At 37.1% G+C, this 17859-nt stretch overlaps 1 protein-coding gene across 22 annotated transcripts in view; it reads left to right on the top strand.

Moving 5' to 3' along the window:
• Positions 1 to 17859, top strand: part of MAP2 (microtubule associated protein 2) — a 283777-nt gene that overhangs the window by 174376 nt on the left and 91542 nt on the right. For all 22 annotated transcript variants that reach the window (XM_057503615.1, XM_057503613.1, XM_057503612.1 and 19 more), the window contains one exon: positions 9243 to 9316. The gene's annotated coding sequence lies outside the window, so the exon portion shown is untranslated. The remainder of the gene's footprint in view (positions 1 to 9242; positions 9317 to 17859) is intronic.

Genomic DNA, 17859 nt, shown 5'->3' with positions numbered 1-17859 from the left:
AATGTGGCCCCTGTCAGAAACTGTCCTATTCAGTAGGCAACTATAGCAAGGAATTTGTTAAATAAATGATGAGAACCATTAAGTAGACATTTTTATTTACACTGAAAATTTAAAGGCTATTAGATGCTGCTGCACTTGGTCAATACAATACTCAAGAACTTGGTGAGAAATGAATAGTAGGTGACTTTTGTGATAGTGCATGGGCTCCTTTAAAGCATGTGATGTTTTTATCATCATATTAGAACAGGTTTCAAAGGGCATCTTATTTAAGAACAGAGTAACTTAGAACTCTTTGGACACTGAAGGGCCCTTGTCTCTCGGCCTATCAGCAGTTATATGTGTTTTCTTATAGACAATGTAGTAGAAATCTATATTCCAGATTCTAGTGTTATTTTTAAGTCATATCAGGATCTATATGTGGTGTTATTTCAAAGTTTTATCAGGATCATAGACCCCTTCATGTCTATGCTCTAATGGCTTTTCACTGAATTACTGAAGGCTATGATTGCCTGTGGTCACCAAGAAATCTCCAAAGTATCAGTGAGAGAGGTTTAAGGGTTTGAAGCAGACTTGTTGTGTGCAAGGAAAACAAATTCAGTTCATGCTAACTAGGCAGAGCCACCCAAAATGAGAGGCGAAGAGGTAATCACAAATGGCTTCCAGTCTCCTAACTTTTTTTTTTTTCTAGCCAAGTTGAGTTTACTTTTAGCTCACTGACTTTCAATTTGGCATTACATTAAAAAATCAGACGGATGTGAGATGAAGAAAGTAACATCATAAACAAAATAAAACCACATAAACATAAAAAAAACATGTAGGATCTGCATGCTTCACTAAGAAGGTACTTCAAAAATCGTTAAAGTCGGAGCTTCTGCTAACGGCAAAGTAATGCAAGTCACTAGGTGCCGGGGACACCCAGGGCAGGCCGCTGGCCTTCACCGTGCTGGGAATATCCTGGAGACATGCGGCGGCCTGTGGGAGTGGGGGAGAGTAGCCCCCACGTGGAGTTAGACCACTCTAAGACACTAAGACTTTTGTAATGTAATTATTGGGAGCCACAGTTTTTCTAATGGATCATTAAAGTCTCAGTAATTTTCTTTAAAGACTGTTGACTCTTCAATGGATTAGAGTAGTTCTAAAAACCATTCTCAGAGGGTGAAGGTGTAACCCTACCTCTGCAGCAAACTTCCGTGCTTGCAAATACCAAAGGTGGCTGATGTAGTCTCAGGGGAACCCAAGCAAGGCATCAGCAGCCCTCACATTTCTTTTGGAACAACAGTAATTAGAGCAGCTGGAATATTTGCAACCTCATTGGCTCACTTGCTGTGTTTTCTACGGCTTAGACTTTAATCTTATTTCGGTATGTGTTTGTCTAAATCAGACACATGTAGCTTGCTTATACACACTAAGTGGCCTCTAGGAGCTTTAGATAAAAGCCTTCCCTGAGCATGGAATGCTTCGGGTTCTCCCCCGTCTGGCCACAGCTCTGCAGTTCTGTCTCTCGGTGCCTCACCGCCTGTGTTGATTTCTTTACTCCTGTGTCGTCTATTCCCACTGCCATTCATCTCAGTGGGGTCTGTAAACTTAAATCCAAGCCAATTAAATAAAGCATAATAATAGAACACCCTTCTGAAAGGAGTACAAAGGAGGGGAATTGCATGGCCACGGACAGAATAATAGAAGAGCGGAAAAACATTTTAAAGAACTCCCCAGCAGACAATCTGATCTGCCTCCTCCTTTGCTTCCTATTTATAGGGACCCAAACTTTTTTTTCCTTTTCTTTTCAGTTACCACCATCTCTATGCAGAGTCCTTCCTTTCATTAGGTGAAGCCTTAATGAATATCTTTGTGCGATTTAATATTGCTAAGATTACTGATGGGAGAATTATTGCATCATGCATTTAAGAATATTGTTATAAAATTACTAGAACATCTGGGAGTTCTGATATAGTGGATTCAGATATATATCAAAGCTAGCTTTTATTCTGGTGTATTTTCTCAGCCAATAAATAATATTCTCATTCAATTAAGAAATCTTCACTTTTTGAAGTGGATCATTATTGGCAATTTCTTTAGTAATAAAATGTTGACTTCCACTTTTAAGAAAATAACTTGGGGAGGAAAATAAGATATTTTAAATTTGCATTACAGAAGGGGGAGGGATGGATGCCAACTTAGTCCCCACTGTGCTAAGTTTAAACACACTGTCTCTTGAACAATATGCAACAAAAAATGAAGGCCTGAATCAGTTGGAAATCACCCTTAATTGTAAACTCTTACCCAAGACTCCAGTGAGTTGATGAAATCCATTGGCATCTCGAGCTTTTAGCTCTTAAAGCTAAAAGTAGATTTGTCAGGATTTCATTTTTCCAGTCAGATGACTTCAGCAAGGTGCATATTTTCTTCTGCCAGGTGGAGTCCTCTTTTCTAAATGCACACCTTTTCAAATGATCGAGCCGTCAGAATGTCCTCAGAAAGTGCAGAAGCTCAGGAAAGAATATCACCAGTGATCTGAATTCTGCCTGAGAGCACAGCTGGAATTTGAGTGCTCACACTGACCTCAAACATAGCCTGATATTCTAACACCCAGGTTCAGCCAAATGCCTCCTTGGTGAAACCTCTGTATCCTACTGCAGGTTGACAGATGGCTCCCAGCAGGTGACCTTGGGGCTATTAGTGAATGAGATGCTTGCTTTTTCTGGCAGAATCCTTCTCAAAGACACTGTATGTCCTAAGAACTTTTAAAAGACATTTGGCTACTAAACAAAACCAAAGAGAAGAGCTGAAGCTAAAAAATTATCTATTGACTTGAACTCTGCTGTATTTACACATAATCTTCACAAGGGTATACAGTAGTGCTGATAAAGAAATACTATTTGAAGACTGATATTGACACATCATCAATTCTACAGTTGTCAAAGCACATTTCCACAGGTGGTTTTATTTAATTCTTGCAGCAACTCTAAAAGGGAAATCTCATTAATAATCTCCACTTTATGGATGATAAAACTAAGGATCCAAAAAGTTAAAAGATCTGCCCAATATTCTGTAGGTAGTAGGTGATAGGCCAGGGATCCAAATAGCCTCCATATGCAAAGTTTGTTATTTTTATTTCAGAGGTCTAATTAATAAAATTCTAATCTGAATGGTTAGGATAAAATAGCTGTTAATTAATCTTGTATTTATTTATTCATTCAGCCTTTACCAATCACCCACTTTCAAGTCAGGGAAACAGTAGGCCTGGTAAATAAGGAGATTCCATTGCTTGGCAGAGAGAAGTTCATATACACAGAATTAAAACATCGCAGTTTTGCATTTTTTGCCATAATTACCTCTATTTTTCATTCATATCCATTTGAATGGGTAGTTATTAAGCAAGTATTGGCTCCAGACAGCATGGTAGTTAAATACAAAAGAAAATGACCCCTGCCCTTCTAGAACTTGCAGATTAGTTGGGGTGGGGTGAGGTGGTCCAGACATTAATATACAATGCTGCTGATAGTGTAAGGACATAGTGGTAGGAGTGGAAATTGCTGATACCTCTTGAGATAATTTCATAACCTGGCAGCCCTATTTGAAGTGCATTATATACTCACATATGGCTTAATATTTTTTGTCCATTTGTATTCATATTGAATTCAAAATACTATGGAGAGAAGAAGCCATATATTTGATAGAAACCAATGGATTAGAGAATTGAAATAACAGAAAAAAGGATGGGGATGTGTATTTGTTTCAGTTTCCCTAAGCCTTAATTAACAGCACAAGGTAATTCATATGAATGTCAAATAAGTGATAAAAAGAAAGGCTATACACCAGCGGACAGATGTTTCTGGAGGTGGCTGAGGAGACATCACAGAGAAGAGTACCCCAGTTCCAGGAGGAGTTGGCAGATCTAGAGGAGTAAAGGAAGGGTGCTGGAAGGGAAGGCTGGGAGAGAGGAACAGGAAAAAAGAAAAAGAGGATTTTGCAGGAGGAGAGAAGAAATATACAAAACTGGAGTAAAGGGACAATTCATGGGTCTACAAGAGAACTAGAGAACTAGTCTAAGAAGATGTGAGGGTTTGTGATGATAGACAGTTGATAATCACAGTATAGAAGTCCCTGAGACCAAGTCTAGAAACTGAGTTTTTGCCTTTTTAGCAGAAGAGTTTTCGGCATGCAGGTGAAAGCGTCACAGCAGGATGAGTTTCGTGGTTGCCTTTGTGCCCCTCCCCCATTCCTTCTTACACCCCAGCTGCAGGTCCGCACTCACTTGCTCTACCATTTTAAAAATGGTTAGTGTTTGTGTGAGAATTAGAAACAAATGAACAGATGGCTTTCTGTCAAGCAAAGAAATGTTATTTCTACAGATATGTTCTGAATCTGAGCAGCAAACAGCAGTGCAGTATATAAATAAGTGAAAATACTGACACATGTGCCCCACTCTTGTCCAGGGGTCTCTATATTGCAGTACCAATTCATATTTTATTTATAAAATGAAATACTTATTTCTATTTTTATGTACTTAGTCAGAGTCAGCCTGTGTTAATTAAGCAAAAATCAGTTTTTAGCTGATATCACTGGGCATTATTTCTTTGAACCCTTTTCGAGGAAGGAATTTAGTAATGTTCCTGGAGCAGCTATTGGACATCTTGTTATGCTCCTTTTACTTTTGGGATGGAGATAGTTACCAAATCTCCATTTATCTACCGTGATTCTCAACCCCTTGCATTAGGCAGAGCCATGTGGTTCCGTCCAGGGGCCATAGGAGGAAATGATGTGTGTCACTTCTGTAGTAAAGCATTTAAGAGCTGGTGTGCAGCCCTTCCATGTCTTCCTCTCTGCTGCAGTGTGCTTGGAGGCCATGAGTTGCTTCACACACAGAATATCCTCAGATTGCTGGATCACTGCATGGGAGAGCAGTGGCCTGGACATGTACCCTTCTCACATCAAGATTTGTATGAATAGGGTATAGACCTTTATGGTGTAAAGACTCTAAGACATAAGCCTGACTTTTCTGAGTAACCCAATCTATTCACCTATTCATATCCTACTTTTACTGCCTTGAATTATAAGATGCTCTCGACAAGACTAGATAATTTCTAAGTCAGCATACCCTTGTCAGCTAGACTGCAGCAATAGTCTGGAGTTTCAGGTTTGAGGATGAAAGGAAAAAATTCTTACTGTCTACCTTACCTGGAATCTCTGGTCAACTGAAGACCATGTTTTGACTGGGGTTTTTGTTAGCTGTTCTTAATTCCTTGATGCATATTTTGAAGTATATTTCCTTCATAAGAAATATAATGTTACACTAAAAGGAACTTCGGCAAAAGCCCCAAGAAAGAAAGATTGTTCTCTGATCTGTTCAAGTATTAGTGACTTTGGTTCACTGTGACTTTCTGCTACTCACAAATAAGCCCTGATAATGAGTGGACTGCTTCTAGACCTAACAGGGAATACAAACAGATTAGTAGCATGTTAGACTAAATGATTTTATGTTAGCAGCTGCTCTCCTACATAAAGACTGCTTGGATAGTGCGTATTTTCCCAACAATATTGGTAATTCAGTCCTCAGTAGTTGAAATCTTGTTATCCTGGACTGAATTACATGAACTGCTCAAAATCACATAGAGAAAATTGATAGAAGAGGTAATTATTGTTTATTTGAGAACTAACTGAGTAGACCAATGATAGCCAATGAGATCAGTTTAGCTTTAGGAATGCTATTTAGGATTCCAGCAACTTGAAGCATCAAGTGTTTTCCTTATTTGACAGTCTATCAAACATGAAAAATAACCAAATGATGCTTATGCTAGAATATGCCTCGAAGGTGAATGAAAACTATATCCTAGCCTAACAATCCAGGGAAGATTTTATCTTGACTTTCTTGCTTAGTGGAAACATGAGTTGTTATGTCAGTTGAGAAGAGTACAGCTTGGAAATATTTTTGTCACAGGGTTCCGAAGTCTGCATGAAGTTATCATTCTCACTTCAGGGCTATAGGTGTCACATAAGTATGCCAACAGCCAGACAAATTTTATATGCAGCCTAACTAAATGCACTGCATGCACATCCTATCTGAGCAATCAGCTAAGGAAGGCTAGTATACCTAAACAAGTGTTCATCTTGGGTTCCTTGCTCAATGATTTACTTAATTTGCTTTATGATACCACATGCATTCTCTATCATGTGTAGGCCAGCCCTTAAATGTAATGTTTAACCAGTTGACTTTGTCACATGTTGTCAGTCATGATTCCCCACAATGTTCAGACCCAGCTCTAAGAGTTTCTGGGAAGTGGCATAAGCCAGCTGGATGGGAAGAATGGAGTAAAGATTGCTTAGAACAGAGGCAGAACTGAAGCTGAATAAATTTCAATTTGTACAGGAAGCTGAATATGCTGAATATATGTGCTTAGTGAATATTTCTAGTAATTGAAAGTTGCCATCTGTAAAATACCACTTTTCAGAGGACCCACAAAGCCTTTATGCTTTAAATTATCTTTAGCTAGAGTTGAAGACATATAACCAACTCTCAGTGCCTATAGAGTTAGTATATGGTGGAAAAGCTTGGCCATTTTCTAGCCATGTGATGCTTTTAAGACCACTTATAAAGTCTCTTGCCCTAAGTTTTCCCATCTGTAAAGTGGGAATAAGAATACTTACTGTCTTAGAGGGTGACAATGAATAATAAATGAATTTGTATATATGAAATGCTTGGAGCATTGTCTGATACAAAGTAAATGCTGTATAAATGCTTGCTAATATTATTTTAGGGATCTTACAGGTACTGTGTATAATGTATAAAATACTAAAACTGTGCAAATAATATCCTAAACGAAAACTGTTAAAAGTAATTTAATCCTTTTGCTATGGAATGAACATTATCACCTCTAACTGCACTGTGTTAATTTAAAATGACTATTCAATTTTATATGCCTTATGGAATAAGCTATAAGTTGCTTTTCAAAAATAAATCCCAGATGGCATTTATCTCCTGCTCATAAAATAAAGTCTAGAAAAAAAGAAATAGTCATTTTAATTTTATGACTAACAAAACAACATAGAAGTCAAGATGATGGGTAAATGGGGCACTATTTTTATGACTGAGTACATTTTCAATTTTCTAATAATCATCTCTTCCTTTGGCCAATAATTTCCCAATTCTGTTGGAATGAAATTAGCTTTTAAGTGTTTAGGGATGGAATTTCACTTTCATATATAACTACTGAGTTAATTTTTAGAAAGACCATAAAAGACAGGATATTATTTTTTAAATATTGTCTGTAGTATTACTTAAATGATGAACATGTTCTTTGATAACATGTAAGGTGTAAGCAGATATTTAAAGAGACAGATAGTAAATTTGGAGGGTCATATATCAATATACAAAGGGCCATACAGTCTCAGTCACAGCTCCTTAAACACAGGCCTTGTAGCATGAAAGCAGCCGTCCATAGACAACAAGGAAATGAATAGATGTGGCTGTGTGCCAATAACACTGTATTTAGGAGAACAGGCGGCAGCATGATGGATGTGGCCCATGGACCATAGTTTTCTGTCCCCTGGTCCATAGAATTCCATTTCTGTCCTTATTTTTACTAGGGTAAAAAATACATGCACATGTATATAATGTGTACTTGCACACTTGTACACATGTGTGCATGTGTACTTGAAAATCATAAAGATAAGTATAAAAACTATGCAACATCAAGGAATTTAAAGAGGAAACATTTTCCTGATATTTTTTTGTGATATTTTATTCAGCATTCGTTGATTAAGTACCAAAGGACTCTTTCTATCTGAACAAGGTCCAGAGCTGATCTGCCATATCAAATTTTTTTTAAGATCAACCTACAAGTTTTAATACACTTTTAATCAAAACTACCTTTAACAATTCTTTAAATAGTCTTAAATTATTGTATATAGACCTCTGTATAATAATGTTTTATATATTCCAAATTTGAGAACTACTGAACTGGACTAAAGGGGGAAAAATATCTGTATTCAGAAGTCTGGTTGGTCAAATTTTTTTTTCCCTAAAATAACTGTCAAATTATTTGAGGGAATGGAACATGCAACTGTTTCTTCTTGCCTTCAGAATTTTCTTTATTTTTTTAATGTTAAGCTTCCTTAACTGTAATGTTCATTAATAGACTTTTGGTGCTGCACATTCTGTGTGAATTCTCACAGATTAGGTGAACTAATACACATCAAAGCACATAATACAGAACCTGGCCCAGATAATGTTTGTGACTTTTGAATAAACTCTTGTCTGCTCTTACCCATATACACAGTTCTCTGAAGGGTCATAGAGAAGAAATGAGCCACCTGCTTCTTCCTTCCCAAGTTTACATTCCCTACTGGGTCACGAAGTATAGGTAATAGCTATCACCGTTTGAGTCTTAGGGTTCCTTACTTGTAGAGTAGTATCTTCCTTCATATGATGGGATCCACTGTACCGGGTGTGAAACCACACAGGCTTTGGCAAAAACACATAGAGATGCATAGATTTAGACACCTGTTGTAAGAGAGCAGGACTTCAAAATGGGCCTCAGCTCTGCCCCTTGCATTTACCACTTATTATTGAGGATGACTATACCTTAATGGCTTGGAAGCTACAAGAAAAGCCTAGTGCCTTCTCGTGTTTATTTCTAGGTAGCACTGCAGTAAGAAGTACTCTGTGTTGTTCTAGTGGAATTTCTAAGCAGAACTACTAATCCAGAATGACTTTACGATTCTGAATGTTAAGATAATTTTAGTGATATACAGAGAAAATTTAATTAGTTAAATTCCTCTGCATCCTGTGCTGGAGGGAATCAATACAAACTGGGCTAGAGGCCCAGTCTTCTAAAGCTTACTGGATATAATTAATGATTTAATAGTATGAGTGTATTCTCTTGGGAGAGAATATAATTGCTAGCTATTTATTAGCTGAAAACAATTTACACAATTTAAAGTTTTGTTTTTCCTTGGATAATACTTATGAAGCTTCACTGGACTGAAGCTAGGAAGTAGAAAAAGCATACAAGAGTTGACATTTTTACTTTATTCCAAACACCTGAAAGAGTGTCTAGCTGATTGTAAATGCTCACGTATGACTATAGAGATCTACCATGAAGTTCATCTCATAGTCTCATAGCTACCCAGTATAAAAAGAGAAAGCCATGAATTGAAATTGGTATGGATATACATGACATAATTAATGTATATGGATTAGATATTATTAATTACTAATTTCCTAAATTCCTTTTTTTTAACAGAAAGAAGCCAGAACTCGTTATCAACCCTTTGAGAACACAGCATAACGGACTTCCTTTACTACTTCCTTGAATAGGTAAGACCCTGTCCTCTCTACATTAGAAGAGCTACTCACAATTCTGAAAAATAACTCTTTGTTAAGGAGATTTTTAAAAAATCTTTATAAATAAATATCAGTTCATTTTGATAAGGGAGAAATACACATGAATGCCACAGGTAATAGATTTAAGATTATTAAAATAACACTGCATGATGTTTTGAGTGTTTTAACAGTGAAAGAATGAAGAATTCATTCTCCAAAATGAGGATCAGACTCATCCTGTCTCCCCTGCTATGGCTAACAATACCAGCAGTAGTTTCTGAACACTTACTATGTGCCAGGCATGATCCTACATGACTTACTGTACATAAACTAACCCATTAGTTCCTTAGAGCAGCTCTGTGAGTAGATACAGGGATCACCCCCATTTTACAATCAGGGGCATGAGGCAGAGAGAAAGGAGGCAGGGAGATTTAGGAGTTTGCCTACAAAGCTGTATACACGGATCTGGGAGTAGCAGGCACTGGAAGGCCCTCCAGCCCTCGCCGTTATGGGAGAGCAGTTTCATGCTGTGGTGGAAATGCCCAGCCATTAGGCTCTCCTGTGTTCTGAGTTAGTTCTCTCTTAAGTTATAGAACAAAAAAATTCATTTACTGAAAAGCCATAGCAAGTAAACATGTATTTGATGTTTGTACTTGTTATTTTACAGTTGTTGCATTGAGAAATAATAAAGGAATGTATGTAAGTAAAGACATACGAAGGTATATAAGTAAATAAAGGAGTGTATATACTTTAGGTTAGTTTACAAGCAGAAAGAATATTTGACTTTATTTTACATCTTCCTTTAAACCCTAAATTCCTTGATAAAAGCAGAATAATGTGACAAAAGGGACACAAATGAATGATTGCTTCATCTAGGAAATGAAGACTACATTTTCATTTAATTTCTTCTTATTAGAAGTACTGAATATCGAGTCTTAAATTGGCCACAGCAATATAAGTTTCACTGCTTTTACTATTTCTTTATTATTTTGCTTCTATCAAAAACATTTACGGAATTTTCAAAGCAAAATATAGAAAACATTGTAATAAATACTTAAATATCAGCCTCATGGATGAAACAACTGCTAACATTCAGTTTTCTTCAAATATTCATCTTTTCCAAAGAAAGAAACCATCACAGAAAAAGCAAAAGCTCACTCTGCTCCCTTTCCATTCTTCCTAAAAGGCGTCACAATCCTGATGATGATATAACCTTCTTTTGCACGTTCTAATGGTTTAATGGCATGTTCTAATAGTTCTCATTATTTAATGTGTATAAAATATTATGTCATATAATTATTGTACTTGAAAAGTTTACCCAAGTGGTATCATACTATAGATATTCTCCTGCAGCCTGCTTTCACCCACCGTTATATTTAGAGATTCATGCATATAGATATATGAAGCTCTGGTTGACTCATTCTGTCATAAAGTTGACTCATTTTAATGTTTCAATCATCTGGTGCTTACTATTATTAATTATTACTTCTAAATAACTTTCAGAAACTTGAAGATTTAATACTAAAACAATTTAAGTATGGCTTTCAAAGTATCTTTGGGATTTGTGTGAAAGAAATTTGAAGTTCTTAATATGTGACATCATGCCAATTCTGTTTATGTTCATTTTTTTCTATTAGGAAGGCATTTGCTATGGGCACTAAGGATCTTGGTAGCTAATGGGACTTATGCTTCTGCTACTTTGCCATAACACAATAATGGAAATCTGTTTTATTTACCCACAGGTGAAATTCTGACTATTCCCAAATACAATGTAAATACTCCCTTTGAAATTTAAAAGATACTTAATAAAGACACTCTTGTTGGCTCATGGTAATTGCTCATATTCCCTTCAAAAATCATGAGAGAAACTTAAGGAATTTTTCCAAAGAAAGGTCCCTTCAATGACACCATAAAGGCGACTATTTAATTAGAGATCTCTATTTTGCTCTGCTATCTTAACATTGTTTACCAGGAAATTACCTTTGTAGTCACCCAGCCATGCCGATTAAATTTAATTGAATGGGATAAGGGGAGTGCAAATGTTTTGTAAATGACCAAATCTTTGGAATCATTTGCGAATATTACTAATTATTCTGTAAAATTTAGAACTGAATTTTTCAAACCTAATACATTAATTCTAAATACAAAGGTTGATGTATGCCTCTGAAGTTTAATAGTATTAACTTCATATAGGATCAGCATCTCTGAACACAAAAGCCCCATGTAAACATTACAGTGTGGTAAACACCCTGATGATTTAGTTCCAGCCCCACCACCTTTTAGAGGCACATTGCTTAACCTCCTTAAGCCTCATAACAGATAATAAGAGTACCAAGCTCATGCTTGTTCAGAATCTGATCATTTCTCATGATCTCTACCTTTTTCATTGGAATCCACTCTCTCTCACCTTGACCTCTGCAGTAGCCTCATTTGTTCAATCTTGCTCTTCTGTAGTCTATTGTTCACATAGTGTGATCTTTCATTCCTCTAAAATCAATTGATAGGAGTATTTTATTCCAAGTCCACCAATGGCTGCCCATAATAGTCAAAATATAGCCCACACTGCTGCTGTGGCCAGCAAGGTGCTATGTAAACAGGCATTTTCTGCCTCCCTATCATCTCAACATCCTCTCCTCTCACGTGCGGCCTTCTGAGCTGTGTCTGTACAAGTGTCCCTATCTTGGTGGTCCTCACTTGTTGAAGGACTGTACAGGCATGCAAAAGTTACTGTGGAATGTATACAATATCTTTAGTGCACGTCAGTGATGGTTGTAGTTTTAAGGAATCTTTCAGTTTGTCTTAGTAGAATCCATCACTTCTGGAATGCTGAGGCGCTTTCATGCATGTTTTTGACACATGATTTTTAAAGCATTACGACAGAACTTTACACTGAGGATATGTAGTTGAATCTTAATATATAGAACCAACAGACAAAGCAAATTAAGGAAAAATTAGCCGGGTGGAAATGAGAAAGGAATTTTAAGAGCAAAAAATATTTATTATTCCATGCCATCTTTTATCCAAATAATTAAGATTTGTCACAGCCTGACATTGCTTAAATTTTGCTTTGTCCTCAGAATAGATTGATGTCTTTTCATCATTCATAGATGGATGAAATCTATCCTTTAAGACCATTTTCTGTAAAATAGGCTGACATTTTTGTTGTTGTTTTATTTTTACAATATTCCTTGGGAGTAGCACTTGAGTTTTTACATTGTTGAAAACACTTGGCAAGAAAGAAACAAACAGTAGGACCACAATGCCCCGACAGTTAAAGAAAAGAGAAAACCTGGCATTTTCCCCATTCTCTCTGAAAATAATAAGTACCTTGACTTGTGCTGAGTGCTGTCTCATCAGGATTCAGCTTCAGTCCATGGCACACAATGTGAAAAATTTTGAAAACGCTCTAAAAATAGATTTTTTGGGTAAATTAGGATATCAGATGTTCCCTTTATGAAAGCCTCTCCTAATCTATACTATCAGCTGGCAGTCACACCAGACCCCAAACTGTTCTGACTCTTACTGAGCAAGAACCTATTCCAGGGGTGAGGTTTTGAAGAGGGATGTCTTGTGGTTAACTAGAGACAGAAAGATGGAGAATTGCCCACAGACTCTGGCAGGAGTTAAAATAACAATAACAGTCCTCCTACTTAACAGGCTGAGTCATAAGCACATTCTGCTGATTTATCAGCAATTCCAAGCAGATTGTTTGGGCTGCAATTCTGTAGGCAGAGGTGGGTGCCACCTGCTGTAAAAGGCTCTAGTTCTTGTCAGGAGGGTGCTGTTATTCAGCCTTCCCTTTTAGCAGTTTGGTCAAAAGGAGAAAGGAAAAAACAAAACTGTATTGCTGAGGAGCACTTTTTCTAATGCTTAGAATTAGAAGGTGGTTATTATGCATATAGTTCTTGTACTGTCCATGAGGATACATCATTTAAAGAGGGCAGCTTATTATGGAAGGTCTTAAAAGTCAAATCTCGTTGGAAGTTTGACTTCAGAAAATTCTGTAGACCAGTTGCAATAATCTCATCTCAGTTAATTTGGCGAAGGGGTCAAGACCAATGGAAACCTACTTTGTGCTTATGCAGAGAAGGGAAATTATTATGTGGTGACTGAGCCACCTCATAATCTGAGGGCTGTGCACTCTCACTCCCTCAGCCTAGGCCTCCAGTGCATGTACCTGATCCTTTCAGTGGCCTTTGATGAATCTTCCATTTCCTAACTCTTTTAAAACCGAGCTCTCCTGCGTGCTGGCACCATATGATTTTTTTTTTTTTACATCAGATCATTTATTTTTCCTACTTAAAATTTTCCTATGATATTAAAGTCCAAAGTCATTGAAGACCCTTCAAAACAGGGCTCCAAGCAGCTATTTCTAGACGATCTACAATTCCTCCCTCCTACTCAATTGCTTTTCTTTCCTTCTAAGCACGACAGACAACTTACTGCTTCTTCAAATTAATTCCTCTTTGTATACCATGTTTTTCTCATGTTACTATTGCCTTTGTCACTTTGGAAGTCCAGCCTAAATACCCATTTTCCCCTTGTCTGACTTACAAAAGCCTATGTCTTTTTTATTCAAATGTCATTCCTTCTATGAAGCTTTCTTCTCTAGCCTCCAAAATGGGATCAATTGTGCCTTGGGAGAGGAAGGGCTTCCATGGCCCTTTAAGCATGGAATAGACTACAGAAAAATCATCTTGGTGCACAGTTATTTCCGTCTCTGTCTTTCTCCCTAGCTCTGTGAAGTCTCCAAAGGCAAAAGTTTTGTCTTTTCCATGTTTGTGCCTCCAGAACTATGTTATTAGATTTGAAACAGAATAATATTTAATAAATTATTGTTAATAGTTAACAACAATAAATAATAATTCAAAGAATGAGAATGTGGTAAATAAACAAGGGATTAATGAAGTGGAAAATAAATGAGTTGTAGCTCCAGGTAGGTTTGTAAAATACGTTTATGGTGGTGGTGGTGGCTTTATTGTCATTTCTTTTGTGTGTGTGATTGCTTGTGTGTCTTGGATAGAAAAAAAAAGCTTATACTCAAAAAGTAAGGGAAGGAGCATGAGGCTGTGGGTCCACAAGGGGATATTTAAGGAAATAACCTTTGGAGGAGGCAGGAAAAGATATGATAGAGGATAGACAGAGTAATATTGACAAAAACAAGGGCCACCTGCTTCTCTAAGTAAAGATGGAGACAATGAGGGAGGATAGAGACAGGGAAGACCAGAAGTGGACCAATAAAGTCTTTTATCTCCTGTCTCAAGAAAGACAGAGCTTCCACTTTGTCCTCAGCAAGCATCAGACTGTCTTCAGGTTTTCTGAAAGTGATTGCAAATTCTGTCTCCACCTTGGCCACAAAGCGGGTATTACAAAAGGACCAACCCAAAGGCTGGGCCATCTCTGCTCCAGCCACACCAGAAAAGTAGAGGGGTGTGAAGGGAATCATTTCAGGAGAGCTCTAGGAAATGCTCTTTTCTCAAGTTTGCTCTCTCACTTCTCCCACTCCAACACCCACCGGCTATTCTGGCTGCTGTCAGGGTTTGCTGCGCAGGCAGTAAATGTGGGAGAGTTAAATTTGTTTGATTTAACCCTGTTGCCTCTATTAGTCTCATCCTTTTTTCCCTTAATCTCATTATTCTTTTCTTCAAACCAGGTATATTAGTTAGGATTGGCTAATGGCTAAAACAAACGGATCCAGAAATGTGCCATAACTTTCTTGGATAGGCATGTGGGTTGGGAGGCTGTCTGTCCTCTTCTTGGTCAACTAGGGATCCAGATTAGTGGCGCCACTTTCCGACAGAGGATACTTGCATTTGTGGCTTTCCTTGGCCATTGTTGCCCTCCAGGAGTAAAGTGGCAAAAACCAAGGAGGAGAACATGGGAGATGAATGTGAAGCAACCCCAGGCGTAGACATACCACATGTGCTCGTATCCCACAAGTGAAAGCTGAGTCACTTGACCACACCTACCTGCAAAGGATGTTAGGAAGTAAGTCTCCTGCTGTGTGCTCCAGAAAAAGAAGAAAGAGATTTTGGTAAATTGCTACTAGTCTCTGTTACACCAAGGGAAAAATCCATAGAATTAATGTATTTGAACAACTCAATTGAATAGCTCAAACCCTGGCAACAATTGATGACAGTCATACCATAGAGATAAAACTGAATCATAATTTATTTCAATATTATATTAAAACAGCAAATATATTATGTACATCGGTTTATCAAAGTTAATTCTTACAGAAGTACACAAAATATTTTTAAAACCCTCCTTATAGAACTGGGTCTTATGTCCAAACCTATAATGGCTGAAAAAAAAGCTTAGTTCCTAGTACTACTATTGGTTTTCTTCAATAACGTCTTACTGAATGAATCAGTTGATTAGTTACTAGATCTAGAAAGCTTCATTGGGAAACAAAATAAATATTTGTACTTCTATGAATTTCTAAAATTTGTTATAAGACAGACGTGAGTTAAATGGTCAAAACATCTTGAACTGAATATGGATGTGGCCTTTTAAAGAAAAATAACAAGAAAAAACATTGAGGAAAAAGCACACAATTGGTACTTTTGAAAAAATTTTAAAGACTTTTGATGTATTTGTTCCATCAATCCTATTTGGACAGTCATAAATATTGATACTTATATGGAAGGTTAGCAGTGCATCTGATTATTTTTTCTGAATGAGATATTGTGTCACAGCACTGTATAAAAGCCATTCGATCAGCTAAATACTGATCTACAAAATCAACTTACCTGCTGAATAATTCTGTCATGGAATTTCAGTTCCCTATGACTAAGGAATGCTTGCTTTTTGTGAAAATACTGCATCGCATCAATTTGGATGCTTAGTAGTTTTGGAGGTTAAAACTCCTTTTCCCTTTGCAAGCAGGCTGCAGTTGAGTCAAGCTTTCATGGCATCAGAGAACATTTTAAAATTAAGAAACCCTAATAAAAGTAGCTTTTGCTACAAGTACATAGGCAAAGGCAGTGTGATGCTTCAGCCTGTGTGAGAAGAATAAAGTGATGAGCAAAAACCCAACACAGCTGAATCTGAAGGCTGAGTCCTTCACAGTGTCTCTGTCAGATCTTTCTTCCTGAGAAGTATGATTTACTTAAACCTGCTAATTTCTTGCAACTAATTTTTTTAACTCTTTTCCTTTTTTCGCCCACCCCCTGCACTTTTTTTAAATGAATGTCAAGGACTCTGGTTGTACCATGCTCAGGAATTACTACAGAAGGCAGTTTGATTCTGAGATATTTGTAGACTCTGTAAGAGAAATTTAGAATTCATTAAAGCAAATACTTTAGTGAGGGGGTGCCAAAGCTTGAGTCATTTGAAACCATTGTGAACAGAGCTCTAGGAAAGATCCGGTAGTAATCAATCTTGAATAAAGAGCAAAGAGCCAAAACAATCAAAAAGTCCTTTATCCAAGACAGACTGCTGTGGTCCTAGAAAGTTCTTTGTACGGGGAAGCAGTGTGTAAGCCTTTTGTTTTTGGCTTGTGTATTCCTTTTTGTCATATATTATGCCAAAACATCCAGTTGGAGTGGGTCTTGTTTTCCGAACCTGAGAATGCTAAAGAAAACTTGTTTTAAAAGCAAGAGGAATTGAAAATACAGCAATATAATATAATACGCATGTACACTCACGTATAATATTCCTATACAGACATATATCTATGGATCATTTAAATATACACGGTAAAAGTGTTATTGAATGGAACATGAGGACAGGGAAATTCTTTGAAGAAGCTGTGTAGGGAAGTAACATACTGATGTATAATTTATATATAGTTTTCTCATTGCAGAGCTGAGTAACTATACGACAGAGTTTAAAATACATCTACGTAGGAAATACATAGAAAACTCTTATTTTTCACAATAGTTTAAGTCATGACAAGCCTGTCTTGCAAATGTTGTTTCTGGCATCCAGAATCTACTGACCTTTCATCCTCTTAGTGCCCCTGTGATGAGGCTGCCATCATCTCTCAGCTGACTGATGACAGTAAGGTCCTCCTGTCTGGACTCTGTTTCCAGTTTTGCTCTATTTCCCATGTAGCAGAGGATTGTCTCTTAAACAGTTATTACCATGCTGCTCAAAATCCTGCACAGACCTCTCATTCTACGTTTTTCCCCCAGCTTTATTGTGATATAATTGACATTTAACATTGTGTGTGTTGAAGTCATACAGTGTGTTGATTTGATACACTTATATATTACAAAATGATTACCATCATAGCATTGGCTAACTCCTCCATAATATCACATAATTACCATTTGTTTGTTGTGGTGAGAGAACACTTAAGATCTACTCTGTTGGCAACTTTCATAAACAATACAGTATTATTAACTGTAATCACTATGCTATACATTGGATCCCCAAAACTTACTGATCTTACAACTGGAAGATTATACTGATTGACCACCATCTCCTCATTTCCTCCCTTCCCATAATACTTAGAAAGAAATCCAGGCTCTTCACCAAGTTCTACAGGATCCTACATGACCTCGCTCTGCTTAGCTCTCCTAGGACTCCCT

The sequence above is a fragment of the Manis pentadactyla genome, chromosome 6 (genome assembly GCF_030020395.1).
Source record: "Manis pentadactyla isolate mManPen7 chromosome 6, mManPen7.hap1, whole genome shotgun sequence".
NCBI lineage: Eukaryota > Metazoa > Chordata > Mammalia > Pholidota > Manidae > Manis > Manis pentadactyla.
The sequence above is the reverse complement of the archived record's forward strand: the minus strand, read 5'-3'. Positions and strand labels throughout refer to the sequence as shown.